The sequence below is a fragment of the Saimiri boliviensis genome, chromosome 6, assembly GCF_048565385.1.
Source record: "Saimiri boliviensis isolate mSaiBol1 chromosome 6, mSaiBol1.pri, whole genome shotgun sequence".
Taxonomy (NCBI): Eukaryota; Metazoa; Chordata; class Mammalia; order Primates; family Cebidae; genus Saimiri; species Saimiri boliviensis.
Window position 1 is genome coordinate 33989012 of NC_133454.1, and position 21132 is coordinate 34010143.

General features: G+C 36.3%; 1 long non-coding RNA gene across 2 annotated transcripts in view; it reads right to left on the reverse strand.

The window, feature by feature from the left end:
• Positions 1-20013, reverse strand: part of LOC141584811 (uncharacterized) — a 50487-nt gene extending 30474 nt beyond the window's left edge. For both annotated transcript variants that reach the window (XR_012518007.1, XR_012518008.1), the window contains exons 1-3: positions 19810-20013; positions 18752-18825; positions 7289-7396 (exon numbers count right to left, since the gene is read on the reverse strand). This is a non-coding gene — a long non-coding RNA (uncharacterized LOC141584811). The remainder of the gene's footprint in view (positions 1-7288; positions 7397-18751; positions 18826-19809) is intronic.
• Between the last annotated feature and the right edge of the window lie 1119 nt (positions 20014-21132).

Here is a 21132-nt window from a genome sequence, read left to right on the forward strand (position 1 = left end):
GGGAGTTAAATGATCCCTTAGACCCATATTGTGAAACCCTCCCGTCTCTAAAAAATTAATAAAACAGTCCGGGCTCGATGGCTCACAAATCCCAGCACGTTGGGAGGCTGAGTCGGGTGGATCATGATGTCAAGAAATCCAGACCTTCCTGGCCAACATGGTGAAACTCTGTCTCTACCAAAAATACAATATTAGCTGCAGTGTGGTGCCGTGCACCTGTAGTCCCAGGTACTCAGGAGACTGAGGCAGGAGAATCACTTAAACCCAGTAGGTGGAGGTTGCAGTGAGCCAAGATTGTACCACTACACTTCAGCCTGGTGACAGAGTGAGATGCCGTCTCAAAAAAAAAAAAAAAAAATCAAAACAGGAATCTCTTAAGCTACATTCCCAGTTGCCAAGGCACTTGCTAATCCTGCCTAACAGGACTATTTCCCCAGGCTGTAAAACTTCTCGCAACATTGCATACAGAGAGGGGACAAGAGACATAGTAGCCATGGAAAGGAAAGAAGGAAACCGTGATAGGAAAAGCTTGGAGCCTTCAGGTAACACTGGTGTGTGGCCCCCAGCCAGAAACCTTCGATTGACTCAGGACCTCTTTCAGCCCCTTACGATGGCTACAGCCCCACGAAAGGCAACTGGGTTTGGATCAGAGCCAACGTTCTCAGAACCCTGAGGGCACTGGGGGATTAGCTAAATCCTCCCCAGCAAGCCTATCATTTATGTCCTTAGACCAGTAATCGCACTTGTCATGTTTAAATGGCCAACAGATGCCTGATGTTTCTCTTGATTTGATAGAAATGAGGACCAGAGGCCTTGGAAGAGAAAGTAGAGTTTGGGTTTGCTCCTACTCACCCTTTTGATGAAATCCCAGATAAGCCCCCCTAAATGAAACCAGCCTTATTGTCTGAGATGTCACCTGAAGTTCCTGGTCTCATGGCCAAGGAACTCAAGGAACTAGACACTCCAAACATGAGGTTAGAGCAGAAGTTTAGTAGGTGAAAGGAAGAAAACTCTCTGGAGCAGTAAAGGTTCACAGAAAGATAGGTTGCCATTTTAGAGTGAAGTGCAAGGGTTTTTATAGACAAGCTGGAGGGTAGGGGTGCTTCACTTGCATAAGGCACAAATTTCTCAGTTCCCAGCCCCCCTTTCTAGTGAGTTACTTCATGTTGTTTAGCTCTTCCTGCTGCTGCACAGGTGTAAAAAAGACGGGGTAGGGAGCAGGCAGAACATTCCAAGGTGAATGTGCCTGGTTCAGGGTAGCTCTTCTTATCAGTGCTGCTGCAGGCACTCCACCTGCCCAAGCCTCCTTTGAGTATTTCCAAGAAGGGAGGAGCCTGTGCTTACTGGGGCCCACTGCATGTCTGCACATACCCTCTTAGGCTGCTTTTTGTCAGAAGAAAGACTGCTTTTTGTTATAAGGGAATTCTACCAAGGACCTTTACCCTATTTGCCTAGGTGATTTGTCCCTTTCCTCTCACATTAGCATATGCAAAAGTAACTTACCTCTCTTTTGTTTACAACAGAATTATCAGCATCTGACAGAGTTCTTGGAATTTAGCAGATTCTCAGAATATATTTATTTAACAAATGAATGAGAAATAGATAGTAAATAAGTCTAAAGTGAAATGCTGACCATTATGTAATGAGTGTGTATTCAAAATATTACAAAAAATAATTACCTTCCTTTCAGTGTTGTTAAAACGAAAACAATTTTAGTCTAAAAATTGTAAGTCTATAAAGTGTTTGCTAAAACTTTATTGAAAATTTTATTTGGAGCATCTTACAAAAAAACTGAATGTCTATGAATTTTTATTTTTCATGCTTATTGTTCCTTTATTATGAAAAATTATTGTTAGTTGAATTATTTTTCTTGCCTTTTTTCAGCTTTAGTTGTAATTGATAAATAAAACATATACATTGAGGGTACACACAGCTTGATGTTTTGATATACATATATATTGTGAAATAATCATCATAGCAAACTAATATACATATTCATAAACTCAGAGGCTTGTGCAGGGGGAGTGCTTGCAGCAGCACCGATAAGAAGGGCTACCTTGAACCAGGCACATCCACCTTAGAGTGTTCTGCCCACCACCCACCACCCCCTCCCCCATCGTTTTTTTTTTTTAACACATGTGCAGTAGGAAGAGATAAACACAGAGTATTTGTGTGTTTGTGTGAGGTGAGAATATTGAAGATCTACCCTTTTACCAAATTTTGGGGAGGAGAATATCGGCAGATGTTGTCAACCTGTCTTTAAATGGTCTGTGAACAACCATCTTCAGGTTTACTCAGGGGATCATTAAAAAGCTAATTCCTCAGCGCTACCCTCGAGCTACTCAACTTGCAGCTCCTTTCGTAAGAATCATCAACTGATTACCAAAACCGAAATATCCATGTTTATTTCACCCAGAATGCAAGCAACATAAGTGTATTTCTTGAGTTCAAAAACCTAAGATATTTAATTGAATTTTATTAGATGGACATTAACAAATTACAGTCGTTACGTATTTAAATGTTTGCTTTAATTTATCTATCTCAGGAAATTGTGCATTACTTTTACAGGTCATTACAACTTCTTGGCAAAAAGAGAGATTTTTCTAGTCATCTAGTGTCAAGTCTTTCATGTAAAAGTTGGAGACCTGGCTTTTAAAATAATCTTTAAATTGGCTTAATCTTGGGAATTGAAATACTTTTGTTTAATACAATAGCTGAAATCAGACTACTCTGGGCTATTCTGCTCTTCTATTTGAATTGCAAGAAAAACACATTTCAGCTAATCTTTCTGCCTCTAGTTTTGGATGGTAGGTGGAGATTCTCACTAGAACTCAACAATAAAACTACACCCTGTGACTTCTTTTTTTGAAACCTCTTTTGTTTAGAAACAAATAAAAAGAAACCTGACATTTTATTTTATAGCATTGCTCAGCTTTCCTACTGATGTTTTGGTTTATTTGTCCCATTTTAATAGTAAATTCCTGAGCAAAATACAGTTTAACTGTAACATTTGGATTACTTAAACAGCTGTCTGCAACTGTGACATTCCACTGACGTGACTATCCTCGGGAGAATGTGTTTTATTTATATCAATGGAATAACTTGAGTGATTGGCTCTATGCAAACCTTAATCTTTTGCTCCTCTTGCTTGTATCTTTATAGGTAGGGTGAACAAGGGGAGGCCAGGGTCTTTCTCACTTTGTTAAAAAAAAAAAATCTACTTGCCCTTGACGATTTATAATTAAAGCTCATTTTGGCTTATTTTTCAGAATTTATATTGGGCATAAAAGTAATATATGCCCCAATTCTGTGATGCATTCTATGGTTTCTCAGTAGCCTAGTTCTAATTTATATCATAAAATATTTATTAATTTATTTACAATCTATTTTTCAAGTCCAATACTACTACTACCATATAGAAGGAAATCAACAGCGTTTTCAGTAGAGAGGCAGTCTGCTGTGTCCCAAAATTCTCAGCTAGGTAGCTACAATAATCACTGAAACTTCTAGCACATAGTAGGTACTTAATAAAAATGTAAGCTATTAATAATCATTATCAATAGGAAGAAGGAACAGAGCACAGATCCCCACAGAATGTGTTTGACCCTCAAGACATATAGTCAGGAAACAATGGCTTCCATGAGAAAGCAATGACTGTGGTACCCATTCCACCTGGAATATACTGCTCTTTCACTTTGTCAGAAAATTTGAAATCTGTCAGGAAGAAAATAAGCCCCAAACGGCAATAAAAATCACTAAGTTTTGTTTTATTTCTTAGCTAGATCAAGGGTTATTCAGAGTAACTCTATATACAACGTTTTATTGGATTGTTTTCATTTCCAAATTGTCTCATATTATTCACATAAAATCATCAATGTTCATTGCTGTATCTGTTCTCTCTCTCTCTCTCTCTCTCTCTCTCTCTCTCTCTCTCTCTCGTCTCTCCCCTTTCCTCTTATTCCAAAGGGATAAACTGAACATACCCATATTATACAATCATACAATTTTATAATATATGAGTTGCAAGGACAAGAAAACTCATCTTCTCTAAACATCTAGTTGATTTCGGAATATCCTTTAAAACATACTTCATAACAAATTTCCTGGAATTAACTGCTCTCATGATAAACATGCCTATATATCTAAATGTGTTACATTTCATTCTGAATGTACATCTATTATTCTCAGGACCCCTCTGCATGTAATAAAAGTGATTAAAAACTAACTTTGGCATGTGGTTATATTGATTAAACCTCTTTTAAGATTTTTCACCACAAATTAATTTTAAAATCTTATATCACAGAGAAAACTTACTGGTTCTCTGGAGAATAAATTACATCTTTAGATTTCAAAGACTACCTAACAATAATCACATTTCCTCTATCATTGATTTTCTAGGACTGTAAAATCACAGTTACTACATTTAACTAGTTGCCTTTTTTTAGTTTCCTGATATTATTTTATTTAAAAAGTCTAAAATGGACAGAAACATAATCTGAAACTGACCTGATACAAAACAAAACAAAGCATGCATGATAGTTAATAGATAGCTATAAAGTCACAAGCATAAATAAGCTTAATATGTATTTTTAGAAATGCTCATCTAAGACCATTTAAATTTTTTCTTCAACCTGAAAACTCTAGAATGTAATGCCACTACCATTATTTCAAAGTACTAACCAAAGAGTTTCTTTTATTATTTCAGGAACAGTATAAGAACCATTTCAAATATAACCACCTACAGTATTCCATTACCAACAATCACAAATTAGCCCATTCATCATCTTCTTTTAATGTAATCCTTTATCCAGGTGTCAATTCAGATAACAATTTTACAATTAAAGTCAATGTGAAAATTTTTCCCTTATGAGAAATACGAATTCTAGAGGAGGATTTTGTAAATTAAGATCAACTAAACTTTATATACTTTCAAACCCCTGCAGCTGCACTACAGATGCTTAAATCCCACTGATTTCAAAAAGAGGTCAGTTTATGGAAATGCTCTGCAGTCATGCAGTGGCTGAATAACTGCAAAATTCCTGTGAAATGCTATTTAGGAAAGTAAATGTTAGAAGAAAATATCATAAATGGATTACTTTTGAAACCTTCCTAAAAGCCAAAAAAGAGGCCAGGGTAAATTAGCAATCATCCAACCAAGCACACAAACAAAAAATCCAAAACAATGACAAAAATAGGTACATATAGAGTTTTGGCATGTAAAAGTTTTCTACAAATGATTATTCCTGGCACAATAGACTAAATCCTACCCCAGTCGATTCCATTAAAAACAACAACAACAAAAAACAAAACAAAACCAAAAGAACTTGTTTCTCACATTTTGCACATATTTCTAGGTAGAAATAATGTACTCAATGTCACATGGTCAGAAACTATTTTATAATCACTCTTATAATTGAAGGTTTTTCTTTATAATTGCTTTTGTTTTAAAACATGTTCCTGTATTATGGTCACTCCTTCAACAAATGCTGCACTATTTCCCCTATTCATCACTTCAAAATACATTCTCAGAATTCCCTTTACTCTCTTTAGCTCTTGACAACCTACTTTATCTTTAATCCCTAATAATAAGACTTAAATATTGTACTTGTTTTCTGTTTGCCAGTAGGATTTCAAGATCACCTCCCCATCCAAAACTTGTTCAGATGTCCATTGATCACGACATCATATACACATTAAGAAGGTCTAGAGAAATATCTTTTGAGGTTTTTGGAGAAGGAAAGTATCCAAGCTGATTCCTCTGGCTTGGGTCAAAGGAGTTACTTTGGTTTTCAGTGGTTAGAAGGTTCCTGGTATTAGGGTTTCTCTAAGGTGAGCAGGACAGGAGGGGGCTCTCCTCCACACTCTAGAAATGCTGCGTGATGGTCTGGCAATTATCACATTGTAACTGGAGTAACTGAAGCTGGATTCCCTCGTTCCCACACGGAGAGTCGAACCCTGGGTGAAAACCAGGAGTCCTAACCACTAGACCACCACAGAAGCAGAGTAGCTGCAACCGGACCTTAGGTTCTTGGACTTCCTAACCCTAAAGAATGGGGAAAGGGGCCCCAGAGATGGGTAAGCGTTACCGCCCATATAAAACTTGTGGACCCAGAGTGTGCGATCATGCAGTTTATTAGGCTGAAAGGACGGCTTCCACACTCTTGTGGAACGGGATCCAGAGGATTCCATCCCAGGATGGGGCGGCTAGAGTTTTTACCCGAGTTATTCCCGCCCCATTCATGTTCTCATCCAATGAGAGGGCTTCTTTCAAACTTCCTCTGGATTGATTGACCTTTGACTCCATTACCAGATTGGCTACTGTCTTATAAGTCTGAGTCACAGAGCCCCGCGTCTAAGAGCCGGAAGCGGTGGACAACAGAAACAAAGTTCCTACCTGGGCTGCCAGAGGCGGGAAAGTAGAAACAAAGGGCCCTAGCCAGCCAGAGGCGGGAAAACTGGAGAATTCGTGCACTCGAAACAAAGCCCTCGGCCGACCCCGGAAGTCCCTTTAACCTCAGCATTACCTCTCTAAAAATGATAATTTGGCAGTGCTAGGGAGAGGCCATTTCCTGATGGTGATACCTGTTAACATCAAAATGTTAACTGAATGCAGTCCCCAGGGAGAAGCAACTTCTATGGTATGCGATGTAAAAGACAAAAACTGTGAAGTATGATCTTCTGGGTACACTCTAATAGAAAAGGAAAGACAGACTTATATGAGCATGCATATAACTCCCTAAACACACCGCGTGTGCTCAATTCCAAAAAATAACGAAAGCACTGGGCATGGAAAGCCCACCCTAAGAGAAGAATCATGGAAAAGAGGCGAGCTTACAGAAGTCCTAGCATCACAGTTAAGCAGGGCGCTTGAGCTTCTCTCTTTAACCTTCACATGCCTGCTTGGCTCTCTTCCAAGCACACCTTTTCTTTCCAGTTCTATGGCCTTTTAAAATAAATTTCCATTCCTGATTTGCAACTTACCTTAGTCTCCTTTTCTGACTTATGCCCCACAGTCGAATTACTTCTTCTGAGGAGGCAAGACTGAAGTTGCTACGGACTCATGTGGATATGCTACCAGTAACTCAGGGTAACTCGGATTTCTGCCACTGGTAAAAAAAAGGGACTGGGGTTTGTGAATTTGGCACCAACATAAGGATCAACGGGGGCTTTCCTATCTGCCTGCACAGATTTTGTTTGCCCAGATATGGGGCAAGTGTAAAAGGCGGAGGCATGAAGCCTCAAAGCTGTTAACAATCAAAGATCAAAATGGAGTCAGATACTTTATTACCTATTGAAGCAGCTTCCTCTGTAGAACTGATGACTTCTAGATGCTCACAGTCTTCATTATTCCGTCAAGACAGGCTTCTGTGTAATACATAGTTCTCTTGTTGGTTAGCTAGAGGAGAAGGGATTGAGGGACTGTGTTAGAGGAATTTCCTGGGTTAGCTAGGGGCTTTGTTTCAACTGCAGGAATTTTCCCACCTCTGGCTGGCCAGGGGCTTTGTTTTCAGTTTTCCCACCTCTGGCTCCTAGGGGCTTTGTTCAAATGCGAGTACTTTTCCCGCCTTTGACCCTGGAGAAAGAGGCTCAGTGACTCAGGGTTTGAAAACAGTAACCAATCCGGTAAAGGATTCAAAGATCAGTTAATTCAGAGAAAGGTTGAAAGATCCCCTCATTGGACAAGAACAACAATGGGAAGGAAATAATGCAGGGGTATAAACTCCAGCCTCTCAATCCTGCAGTGGCACCCCTTCCAGGTCCCCTTCCATGGCTGTCCTTTCGCTTTGCCTAATATACTGTACTACTACTGCACAGTCTTTCGGTCCATGAGTTCTATTTAAGCAGTGACACTCACCACAATACTGAGCTCCCCGCCCCGCCCCCGCTTTCCCATTCATCGGGGTTGGGGAGGCCAAGATCCCGAGTCCGGAGACACTGATTGCAGCTAATCCGGTTACAGGATGATTGTTCTTACCTGGGTTAGATTCTTATCCTATAGCCAAGTGGAAAGGAGTCATATAGAAAATGGCAGCGTTTTTGAGTGATGTATAGTACCAGTGAAAGATAACATGAAAACGGTTAAAATTCCTGGTGTTAGTGGGAATCTTAGGAAGAAAATGAAATGAATGGCTGCTAGTTCTTTGAACTGTCAACTATATTGATTTCTAGAAGAAAAAAAAAAGTATCTGACCACTAATCCTATGTCATTAGCTGCATTTTCTTTCACTCTTTTGGGCTTTTAAATAAATACTCTCCCTTTAGATATTTTCTATATTCAGTTATTTGATATATTTTAATATAGTATATTGACATTTGAATGTTTTACTAAATGTCTATGCATATTGATGTGAGATAATTCTCCCTGGGTCTCCCCTATTTCCTTAACAATGTGTGAAAAAGACATTAATTGCCCATTGTTGCAAACTATTTTTTTGTTTTTTAAGGAAGGATGCTAGTATAGCAAACACCTTGGGGAAAAAGCCCTTCTGAGCAAAGTGAAGGCATGGTAACTGTACAGTGTAATAAAGAAAATGTATCCCTCCAGAGTAAAGGGTAGGCATGTTTACTGTTTATTATGAAGGCTTCAGATTCCCTACATTCAGAATCCTTCTGTATCTAATTCACTGCATGAACAGGAATCACCTCACCCTCTTTACATTGCTTAGTGGGAATTAAGATTTGAGGAACTCTTAGAAAAAGTTTATATCTAACTACTGACTAAGGATTTGTGTGTGTGTGTGTGTGTGTGTGTGTGTGTGTGTGTGTGTGTGTGTCTCCACCGTTGGACATTATCTCTTTTTACTCAAAATCCAAGAGAAAGAGAGGAAGAAAAAGAATGAGTTAGATCATTTGCAAAATTTATTTTAGCTTCAATAGTTTATGTATATATGAGCATATTTATACCTATGTCTGTACCTATGTCTATGTATGCATGTAATAGAGATATATATCTATATCTATTGATGTCTATGCATCTACAGAGATATATCTGTATCTATATCTATTGGTTGAATCTATAATTAAAAATTAATGCTGTCAATAACAAAAACAGGATGCCCATATAAGTTAAGTGAATGACTAGATGGTGAGGTGATATATCACACTGGATGGGTGAATATCAAAAACTATATAAAATTATCAAAAGTGATATGAATAAACACCAAAAATGATATTTTTGGTGATTAATAAAAACAAGTCATGTCTATAACTGTGGGATGTGTTTTCAGGCAATTCTGGAAAAGCCAAAGCAAAAATGTTTGAAGATGTTCAAGGAAGTGAAGAGGTACAGAGTAGGTGGAATACAGTGATTAAAAGGTAAAACAATATAGGTGGTTAAGACCCATGATGAGATATGAGTTCTTAGTTGCCCTCTAATATGCTCTCATTTGCTTGTGTTCACAGCATCCCTAGATTTTCTCTGGCAAATCATTCCACTTTGCTTTCTTAAAAGAAGCTCTTAAAGTCAACTTGGGCCATTAGGAGGAGGATCAGCTACAAGAGATGGCAGATGAGGGAGCTAAAAGGATCATGAGTTGCCACTAAATGTTTGTCATATTGTTAACTCTGGACTACCTCTGGATTTTTAAGCAAGAGATAAATACTCTTTTTGTTAAGTTAATTTTGATCTTTTTAATTATCTACTCTGAAAATGAATAAATCAGAAATTATACTAAATGGCATAAATATATGAGCAAAGAAATAAATCATAAGTTTAACAAATTTTCAATAGAATTTTGACAACTGCTACATAATTTAATTATACTGTAATACCTTTAATTATGATATATTAACAGTGCATTGTTAACATGTATTTTCCTCTATGAAAATGATACTAATATAATGACCTGAGTTGACAACTATTTTTAGTTCCCTGTTTCCTTCCTGCAGGCATTTTAAATATGAATACATTTAAAGTCATTTCACTTCTCATACTTCTTGTATGTTCTTTATGATGCAAAAATTTACAGCTGCATTATGAATAATTTATGGGAAATAAAAATTAGAGGTAGTTGGAGGAAAACGCAACAGAAAGCACGGAAGGGTAATGAAGGCCATCTTGGAAGGAGAGAGGCTGTTGGAGTGGAAGACAACTTACAAATTACGATTTGAAGGGTTCCAAATATTGTCTCTGACCTCCACTGTTTATCTCACTGGTTAGCAACCAGAACCCAAAATAACTATGAGATACATAATTTTAGTATTATTTCTTAAAAACCTATAAAGTAGGAATATTAAGAAGCAAATTTAATAATCCATAAATAATTGTTAATTATTCAATACTCTTTGTTCTTGGCAACTTTTCTCTTTATCCTTTCTCTATCTTGTGCTATGAACTTTGTCCTCTCTTTTGTTGTCTTTCCTTTACTATCCTGAACTATGGACATTTTCCTCTCTTTTGTAGCCTTGCCTTCATTTTTTGTGTATAATTTTCTACTAACAGTTTGGGGGGTTAAGGGACTTCCCTTGACTTTTCTTTTCCCTTTAATGGTCACTCTAAATCTTTGCTCTCCTTAAAAGCCAAACTAAAGAAAAAAATAAAAAATCATCAGTCTTCATTACTATACTCCCCCTACCTCATTAATTCAATCTGTTTGCTGTCACTACTTTCAAATAACTCTTGTTGAGGTGAACAATGACTTCCATACCTCTACATCAAAAAACGTTGTCCCCATTGTATTTGATCTCTCGAGTATTTAACTTCCTATTTCACTCTATCTTTTCAAATGACTCTTTCATTTTCCTTTTTCAGTCTTACATCCCTCGAAGCACGGCTAACTCCTACCAGTTTTAATCTCTTTTACTTTTTACTTGTACATTTTTGCTGGATGGTCATGCCTGTTTGTGCATCCCAAACTTTTACTTTAATATTTCCATCCCAAGTTTCATCTCTGAGATCTCAAGATCACATTCAACATGCTATTTAATACTTAAACTTTGAGATCTCAGTTAAAATTCACATTACCAAGACATTTGTCCAAAATTATGTTTTCTTCTAGGCACTACATGGATGGGCAATCACGTCCATCTGATAGTGACAGGACACAGACAAATTCCTAGGCAGACAGGAAGGGGCCTCCAGTGAAACCTGAATGTCAAGCCAAAGAGAGTTTATAGCCTAAAAACTGAACTGCCAGTTCCAGATAGAGTCCATAACCAGAGTAAGAACTTCTGTCCCTGTCTTACCCCTTCTCTCATTGGTTTCTTCTGGATAATGTCTTTTAGACAATCAAATGGTGCTTTTTTGAAAGACCACCCATGGACCAATCAGCATGCATTCACCATTCTAAGCCCAAAAAAACCTCAGACTCAATCACACATACACCTGCCCACTCCCAAGTCCCCTCTCAGAGCTGACAGCTTTCACTCCCTCATTCAGTAAAGTTCTGCTCTGCCTTTACTCACTTTCCAGTGTCCATACACCTTATTTCTCTTGGAAGCAAGATGAGAAGCCAGAACTAGCTGTAAAACACTCTTGCTCACTGGATGAAATGAGAGAAAAAGCAGTAACACGCCCCCACTCGCTGAGGTACAAGAGTAAAGAGCTGTGACATCTCTTGGAAGTTTGGACCTCAGGACTAGGCAAGTAAAAGTTGTAATACCCCTTGGGCTCTGTGATTGCTGGCATCTCTGAGTCTTTGGGTGCCACTGCATTCCCCTGATCTAGATGCCAGTCCAGCTGCAAGCTAAGCATGGCATGCCTGGTCCAGCTGCGAGCTAAGCATGGATCTTCAATAAGCACAGGATCCGAGCAGGTGTAAGCCAAGCACAGCCTACTGGGCCAAGCAGGCAGAGCCACACCAGTGGGCCCCCAGTGAGGTCTGGACAGAGGCGGCGGCAGCTGCAGAGATTTCTGGCTGGCAAAGCAGCACTGGAGGAATCCTGGCTGGCAAAGATTTCTGGCTGGCAAAATGGCACTGTAATGCGTCCAATTTTGCAAATAAGAATGCCAGGAGGCATCCTTGATACCTCTTCTTTCTCTTGGCGCACATTAAATCCACATCCACATTCTAATGATCTTATTTTCCAAATATCTGTCCCATATGCTTTTGTCTTTCCATTAATACTGACTCTGAACTTTGAGTTGGATCAGAATATTAAACATTAACTAACTGAACATTAATTAAGTCAACTTCATGGACACTGTACTGTACTTTGAAAATCTACTTATTCTCCATGTCATTTCATATTATAGTGTGCTACATTATACAAAATGACTTAGTAGAGGTTTTATGATGAGATTAAATAGCAACATAAAAACACCAACATAATTATTATAGAGATTTCCTCAAATTTAGGTAGTTAAGGAAAAGTAGACGGTTTTAGTATATAATTAATTTATCAGCACATAAAACCAATTAATGTAAGAAGTATTGTGATTTAAGATGTAAGAGAGCAGATCATGGTACTTTCTACCCTGTTATCAAAAGTTAGTATATTTTTATTTTTTGATTTTAAGCATAAAACATGTTTTGCAAATAATAATAATAATAAACTAGTAAATATTGAGGGACGTAAAACTGAAATACATGTTCCTTGTGTGTGACAAAAGAAAAAAGAATGTCTGGTTCAACCAGAGTCCTAATTTTTAGAGAAAAAAAATTTTCCCCTAAAATTTTCTCTCTAAAAATTAGGACATCTCAACCCCAAGCCTAGGATAACATTTGAGACCATAACTGTAAAGATAAAAAAATTTATAACAAGAAAATAATATTTTAGTATTACATTATAGAAAGTAACCTTCTGAGTAGACATACGGTCTCTAATTCAGCAAACATATATTTAAATTTTTTAAGTTGGCATGTTCTGTATCAGGATCTGATGTGTGTGGGAATGTACTGCCCAGTCCTGACTTCAGAGAGTTCTGATAGGTAGTTCTTTATAGCTTTAATCATAAAATCTGCACCTACAATAGAAGTGTCATATTTTTTGAAAAGTGTCACATTCCAAAATACCATTGAGGAATATCCACCAATGGTATTTTGAAATGACCCTAGAAATTAGGACTAAGCCAAATGAATGCTTTGGGTGGGCTTTTGTGATGGATGGCAAACCAATTTCAAATATAAAAATATGTTGCAATAAGGACATTAACTTAGCCAAGAATGATATCAGAGGAATAACAGACATTGAATTAGCCTTGTCAAAACAGATCTGTATTGTGAAATGATACTTCAAAGTCTGAGGTAAAATACTAATTCATGATAACTTTAGAGAGAAGCTAGAAATACGGGAACTATATTTCGCTCTGAGTGAAAACCCAGCAGTATTGGCTAGGCATAAAGGCAGGATGCCAGCCAAGTGTTCTGAATTTTTAAAATATGGCTTCATTATAGTGAAGTATTTAATTATTAATCAAAATCTGGGAAAAACAAACCTCCATTCACAATGAATGAATGCATAAGAAGATGAAGTCTGTAATGGGATGGGCGTTAGCCTTCTGAGCTTGTTACATGGTTATGCAGCATACTAACTTCATTGCTATCTAATGAGTGCATGTTAAATAAATGGTTAAAATCAGCAAATGAGAACAGTGACAGGTTACCCTTTAGGGGTAAAGTAAAATAAATGATTAGAAAAAATTTTATTTTTTCTGAAAATATATACAACAAATCAAGCTTGTAAAAGTTTTTGAGGTGAACAAACAAAACTTGTGAACATTCTAGGATCCTGCATATTAATTAAGAGTAAGTTGAAAGGATGCAATCTAAAACACATGTTAATAATGACTTAAACTTCCCACTGAACTTTAGGATGCAGAAAGCTGAAATGTCCATCATTCCCATCCTAATGATAATACAAAGCAAGGTGATCTGTAAAATTAACATTTTCCTTGAACCCATAAGAAAGACAACAGTACAGGACAAGCCTACAGCTAGAATTTAAGGGAAGTCAAACTTCCCCAAGAAGAGTCCAGGCATATGTACTGGCTTACATGTGACAAACACTGGAGGGAAACAGAGCCACTGAGGAAGCAGATAGGAACAGAGTTATAATTATGAATGAATTTCTAAAGCTAAATGTAGACTGATCAGAGAGTATATAATTTAAGAGAATCACCAAAGAAAAGCGATTTCTAATTTTCAAACTGTTTTTCACCAATTTTCCTGGGGTGATCATGAGAAACACTGGGAACAGGATGGCAGACAGGAGATAGTCGACCTGAGTGATTTGGGCCTGGGGAAGTGGGAGCAATCACTTTTCCAGGCAAAGCATGAAATTCTGCCTACATTTCTCTCACTTAAGGAACCAAAGTCTAAAGTAAATATAGAGGAAGAAAGTAAAATATTAGAATATTTCGGTATACAAATGTTTACAGTTTCCACTTAAAAATATATTACCATTATCTTTAAAGGATAAATCATAATTGTATTACATTTATGGAGTACTCTGTGATGTGTATACACACACACACACACACAATGTGGAATGATTAAATTAGGCCAGTTAACATATTCATTGCCTCATCTACTTAACATTTCTTTAAAGTTTTGTTTTTTAATCAGCACATAATAATTGTACATATTTATGGAGCAGAGTGTGTTTTTTTTTGACACATGTATAGATTGTGTAATGATCAAATCAGAGTAAACAGTCTATCCATCACTTCAAACATTTGATCTCATTCCTATGGTTCTGTAATTTTCTTCAGTTCTTAAAAGCCGAAATGCATTAGAAAGATCATTTGTTTCCAAATGAGTCTCCGAATGTGGCAAAGTACAATGAATATGTACTCAGTATTCTATTTCAACTACAAATAATGTGTGTAAAATTTTCAAATGCAATTGTTTAAATGCTTTCCTAGAAAAATTTAATAATAATAATAATAATAATAATAAAGAGGAGCACTGAAAAAAAAGGTACCACAGAACTTCCTTCTCAAATTTGCTTTAAAGAAAGTTGACATTTTCTAACTACCCTTATAAGACAATCTCCACTAAGGCTGCTACCATCTCCCTTCCTAAATGATACCTTCACTGCCATTTACCATGGATCATATCACCTTGTTAATTCCTTACAGCACTTGTCATCTATACTCTGTAAATTGTTCCAGTTATGTCATACTCATGAGATTATCACAGAACTAGGTGAATAAAAACTACTTAAAAAACAATTGTCATTAAAACAGCAAGTTGTACTCTCTCTCAGGTATTAAACCCCAAAATGATGGGGAAATTCTTTAAAATCATTATAGACACAGTCTTTCTTTGTCTTTTTGCTAGCTATCCTAGGATGTCACTCTCATCTGTGTGATCTAAGGTAGCTCGAATGAATGTCTGTACTATATCCAGCAGAGATAATAAAGGAGAGAAAAATAACATGCTTCTCTAATTATCAAAGTCACAACTTAGAAGTTGCCTGAAGAATTTGGGTTCCTCTTTCACTGGCCATATCTAGCTATTAGAGAGGCTGAGGAATATCACTCTTTTTGAGCAGCAATATAACAAACTAAAATTTGGTGAGTTTAATATCTCAAGAAAAAAATGAAGTTAAAAGTTTCAGATTAATTGAAATTGATATCTTCTATGTAACATTTATCACTGTTGAATTTTCTTAAGATATTTGAAAGTTAGCAGACTGGCCTACAGTGATTTTACTGAAAACAATTTTTAAAGTAATAATAAAAAAAATCATCACAAATCACATGAAATGGCAAGAGTGCAGACTTAGAGATTACCTAACCAGAGAGAAATAAAATGTAAATTTATCTGACTTTACCAAAAATGAATTTAGCAGTCCTATGCAATTAAAGCAATACTGGAATGAGTGTTTGTAATTGTGTAACAGTAGTATAAATAATAATATGCTAATGCTTTAAAAAATCTTAAAAGATTTTTAAATCCATATTTTTTATTATAAATGAAGAAACTAAAGTGTGTGGATGTTAACTGTCTTTCTTAAATTCATGATGCTAACTAGTAAGAGAGAGGAGTAGATACCCATCTCCTTTTACCTATGCTCTATATTTTATACCAGAGTGTCAGGTTAGGTTTTAAACAAGGGTATCATTTGTGTAAGAGGACCCAGTTTGCCATCTAATTTTTATTCTCACAATAATATGAATATGAACATAAGTTCATATTCACTGCTGTTCCTTGAAGAAACTCAAGTGGTGGCTGTTATTTATATGTTCTCTGAGGAGATAAGTAATATAGAGAAGATGGTGAGGGATGGGGAAGTAAATTCACCTCAGGGATATGGTAGGTAGAAGATAAGTATCTACATCCTCACTATATTTTAAGCTGATTCTTCTAAGATTGTGCTGAATAAATAGCTAATAACAGGAATAGTGGCCACTTTCCTGGAAGTCCTAGGCAGATACTGGTACAGAATTTTCTCCATCAATCTATAACCCAAAACTATCAACAGCTATAAAATGGATTCCAAACTGCAACTAAGACTCCAGATTTTGCAGCGTGCATATGGATTCCAGAACATCTAACAGACTAACTGTATAGGTTCGTGCAAAAAATGCCATTAACCATACAGCAATGTGATTGTGAAATATATATATATTTTTTGTATTTCATTTACTTCATCATGTCTGCTTTTTACTATTATTAATCATAATCAGTTTTGCCATTCAGCCCATGTGCACTGGTACAGTTATACAAATTACTCAAATAATAAAAAGTGTTTATAGCAGTTGGTAAATAGCTACTGGTATGATTGCTACTCCCTTTCATGGCTTATATTTTGATCAAATCTGGATTTTCTCAAATCTGGAAATTAAAATAGTTATACCAGGCACACATAAACACTCAAAGCCTCCAGGATCATGATTCGGTGATATGGACTGCTTCTATTCTGATTGGTTTATGCCTGTGTCTTTCCAAGCATTAAATATTTTGAAAGTTACATCTAATTATAACCAATGCAAATTAAACTTTCTGAATGCTTTTTCCCTGATTGTTTTTGTGCGCTTTTCCTATTTTCAACCAATCCTCATGTTTCTCCTACTATCTTCATTTATCTTAGCATTTTACTGCTGTTATGCCTTTATGAATAAATGCATTTATTCTTCCGGAAATTTAAAAAAATCCCTAAACTCTAGTAAAAAGCAATGTATATTTAAGAAATATTATAACTAAGTTTTATGCATAGAGTTATTTATCAATATTTAGTTGAAAACAAGCAAATTTATTTCAAAATATATACAATTTAAGTTGGCCTTTTCAGTATAACATACTTAAGCCAAAATTCCCGAAAGTAAATTATAGACAATTAAAATAACAAATCAATATATGCAGTTACCACATATATATGTAGTTACCACATATAGGTATTAGTGAATTGATTCATTAATATACTTAGTAAACAGTTATTTATTGAATAACTATAATGTTTGAAGTATTGTAGAAGCTGGATATTTGAGGCTCCCTTCATTCTTTCAATAAGCTTCCTATTAAGAAAGTGAAAAAACATATAGCCAAATTATTGTAACTCATTTCAAATGTTAAATGTGTCATAAGATAACCTTCTAACACCACAGCTGGGGCCGGGCGCGGTGGCTCAAGCCTATAATCCCAGCACTTTGGGAGGCCAAGGCGGGTGGATCACGAGGTCAAGAGATCGAGACCATCCTGGTCAACATGGTGAAACCCCGTCTCTACTAAAAAATACAAAAAAAAAAAAAGTTAGCTGGGCACGGTGGCACACACCTGTAGTCCCAGCTACTGGGGAGGCTGAGGCAGGAGAATTGCTTGAACCCAGGAGGCAAAGGTTGCAGTGAGCTGATATTGTACCATTGCACTCCAGCCTAGGTAACATGAGTGAAACTCCATGTCAAAAACAAACAAAAACTTCAGCTGAAGATATACTGGAAAGGTGAGTAATACTGAAAAAATACTAAGCTATATAGCTTGAAAATCTTGAGTAATTTGAAGAAAACAGTTTCCTAATCGAACAATCACTTTATCCATAATTCTCAATTTTAGAATTCATAAAATTATAGAATCTGTGTTAGAAAAATACATATTCCTAGGTTCCAATCTCAATGTAGTAATATGAATCTGTAGACTGAGACCAGGGATCTATGTTATAAACCAACACTTTTCTAATCTCTCTTATGTACATACTTTTCCTATGTAACTATTTAAAAGTGTTTAAATATATCCCTAAATCATACATAATATAATTTTAAATATGTAGTTATAAATAAATAAAACAGTAGTAAAAGTGTAACATTTCTTACTATTCTCATTTTAACATTAGGTTTTTGAGATCTATCCATGTTGCTGTATAAACATCTAATTCATTGCCTCTGGCTTCTAAAGAGGACTCCACCAGTAAAGGAAAGCACATTTAACTTAAAATAGACACCTAGATAACCTCTATCGACTTACTAATGCAAACAAAGCTGTGATAAATATCTTTCAGCATGTCCACTTTCTGACAAATTATAAGTTTCTCTAGATTATTCTCATAATTTGAAGTCCTAGGTAATAAAAGGTAAGTATATTAAGTGCTTTCAGGTTGCTTTCTAGAATAGTTGTATGTATTTTCTTTGCACTAACAGTCCACAAGAGTTCCTGTGATTCCTCTACCTTGTCAATGCACAGCGCAGGAAATTTGGGGGAGTCAGAGGAATTATAAAAATAATGGGATTTTTTTCCATTTGATTTCTGAACTAATTAATAAAATGTTTAAAGTGGCTCCTGGGAGGTCAACATATATTTCTTTCCATAATAACATGGGCCAAGATAGAACATAGTTTTTCTTCACTTGATCAGGCAGGCTTTCTGATACTCACCAGGCAAAGGTGTGCAAGAAGCTGCTCCTTAGAAAGACCTGTACTAAATAGCTGGTCTTGAAGGAAGATTCCTCCTAAAAGGAAAAAGAAAAGGTTTACACATGTGCAGCACTTGTTCCTAAATGTATCAGTTCAATAAACCATTTCATCTGAAGAATAAGCATTGGAAAAAGGTCAAATCATATTAATGGATTCCATCTACACAGAAAGAGAAACCAGGAGAAGAAATATTTTCCACTAACATATACCTGAGCAACCTTCCTTTTATTATATTGAATTTAACCACATGGCTCATTGTTAGTCTAGTTGTAGATGGCCCTTTGAGAAAATATGAGCAGTTTATTGGGGCAAATCTAGTCCAATTTTCATCAATCTTTCCTCATTTATAATGAATCTTCCCTTGAGTATTCTTTGGGGACTAAAAATAGGTATAATGAATTTTAGACAAAAAAAAATATAAATTGGTCAAATTAATATATTAATTGAATAAATTCCAATAAAAATTTGTCTCCAGGTCTGAAAATTAATTTTTTATTCCATTACTCATCTTATATTTTGTTTAGCTATGTTGGAAAGCATAGTCCATCAGTGTTTTACCAAATGACTCTAATGATAAATACGTAAGCACTCCGACAAATTAATGGCAAAAATTAATTAAAAGGTCAAAATTTGAATATAAATTTGTTATATTTTCAAATTCTCAGGAAAAAAAGGCTTAAGAGCAACCTCCCTTGCAAGTAGAAATCTAACAAGACTCAAGCACAACATTTAAAAGCCAATGAAATATTTTTCCCCTGATGAATTAAGTCTTGACTGACTGACATTAAAATTTTTAAAATCACCCTCAAATTTGTTATTCAATTAAGTCTCAGTAAGTATCTGCTCTTGTGTCCCACGTAGAGTAAGAGTTATTTTATCAGCTGCTTCCTGAAAACAATGTACATTCTTCAAGATATCAAAGGTCCCATTAGCTTAGCAACACATGCTTCATGAAGCTCACTACTAAGCTATTCAGAGAAGGTTCCAAAGAGTTTTTTAAAGTTTAAAGGTGTCCCGACCTGCAGGACAACAACAGGAGCTCGAAGGGAGGGAGTGGGGATGGATGGGCAGGAGACGCGAGAAATGGAGACAAGACAGGAGTCTGATCAAGTCTCCTTTATTGTTGCTGAGCTCACAGCTTAAATAGGCCAGGCAGGGAGGCGGGGCAAAGGAAGCTTGCAGTTGGGAAATTCCGGCCTTCCTAAGTTTCAAAAAACTGAAACTTACCAGCAGGAAACAGAAACTGAAACATTCAGCGGAGAAACAGGAACTGACTGAAACATTCAGCAGAGAAACAGAAACATTACTGAAACTTATCAGCGAGGAAACAAAGACTGAAACTTGTCAACAGGAAAACAGGAACTGAAACTTAACTTGTGCAAACCTCAAGAGATCACAAAATGGCGGCTATTGCTGCCCACATAAAGGCAGACAACTTTTTACCTATGAATTTTATACTAGGCCATAGAGGTGTTGTGACAGGCAGTGTTGGTGTTTTCAAAGCTCATTACTTTCATGTGTCCAAATAATCCAGTAGAAATTTAATTTTTTCTGAGGTCAGGAGGGTAGGTGGGGAAAAACTTCTTGCCAACTGTCTAAATGTGTCGGCTTTGTGACGTTTTCCAGCCGGAATTCACAATCTTTAGACTTAAACTCAACTAGAAGACACCTCGAAGAAAGCAATTAATTTGGTACTGGGCAGTTTTCCTAATTCCACAGGTGGGTTTATTCATATTCCCTTGCTGCTATAACAAGTTACCACAAATCTGGCTTGAAACAACACAGTTATATCATCTTGCATTTCGGTGTTCTTCAGTCTAACATGCATTACCAGGGCTGTGTTACTTCTAGTGGTGCTGAGATTATGTTACCATGGCTTTTCCAGCTTCTAGAGGCTGCCTGCAATCTTCGAATTATGGCCTCCTATCACTATGACCTCTGTTTTTAATATACCATCTCCTTCTCTCCACTCTGACCCTCCTGACTCACTCATATAAAGATCCTGGTTATTATACTGAACCCATCTAGATAACCCAGGACAATCGCCCTATCTCAAGATCCTTAAATTAGTTATATTTTTAAGATGTGGATATCTTTTGTGGATCATTACTAGGCTTACTATGCAGTGTTTGGAAATTCACCAGGCAAGTCAACTTCTCACTGATACTGGTAATCTTTCTTACCCAGATTATTTTAAAAATTAACTTAATTGTATTGTTAAACATAGACTTCTGGCCACTTCAGTGCTTTTGGTAGTTGAGCTTTCTCAGATAATAGAAAATATATATGCATATATGGAATACTTTTATGTTAAATAATTACAAAACATGCACGAATAATTC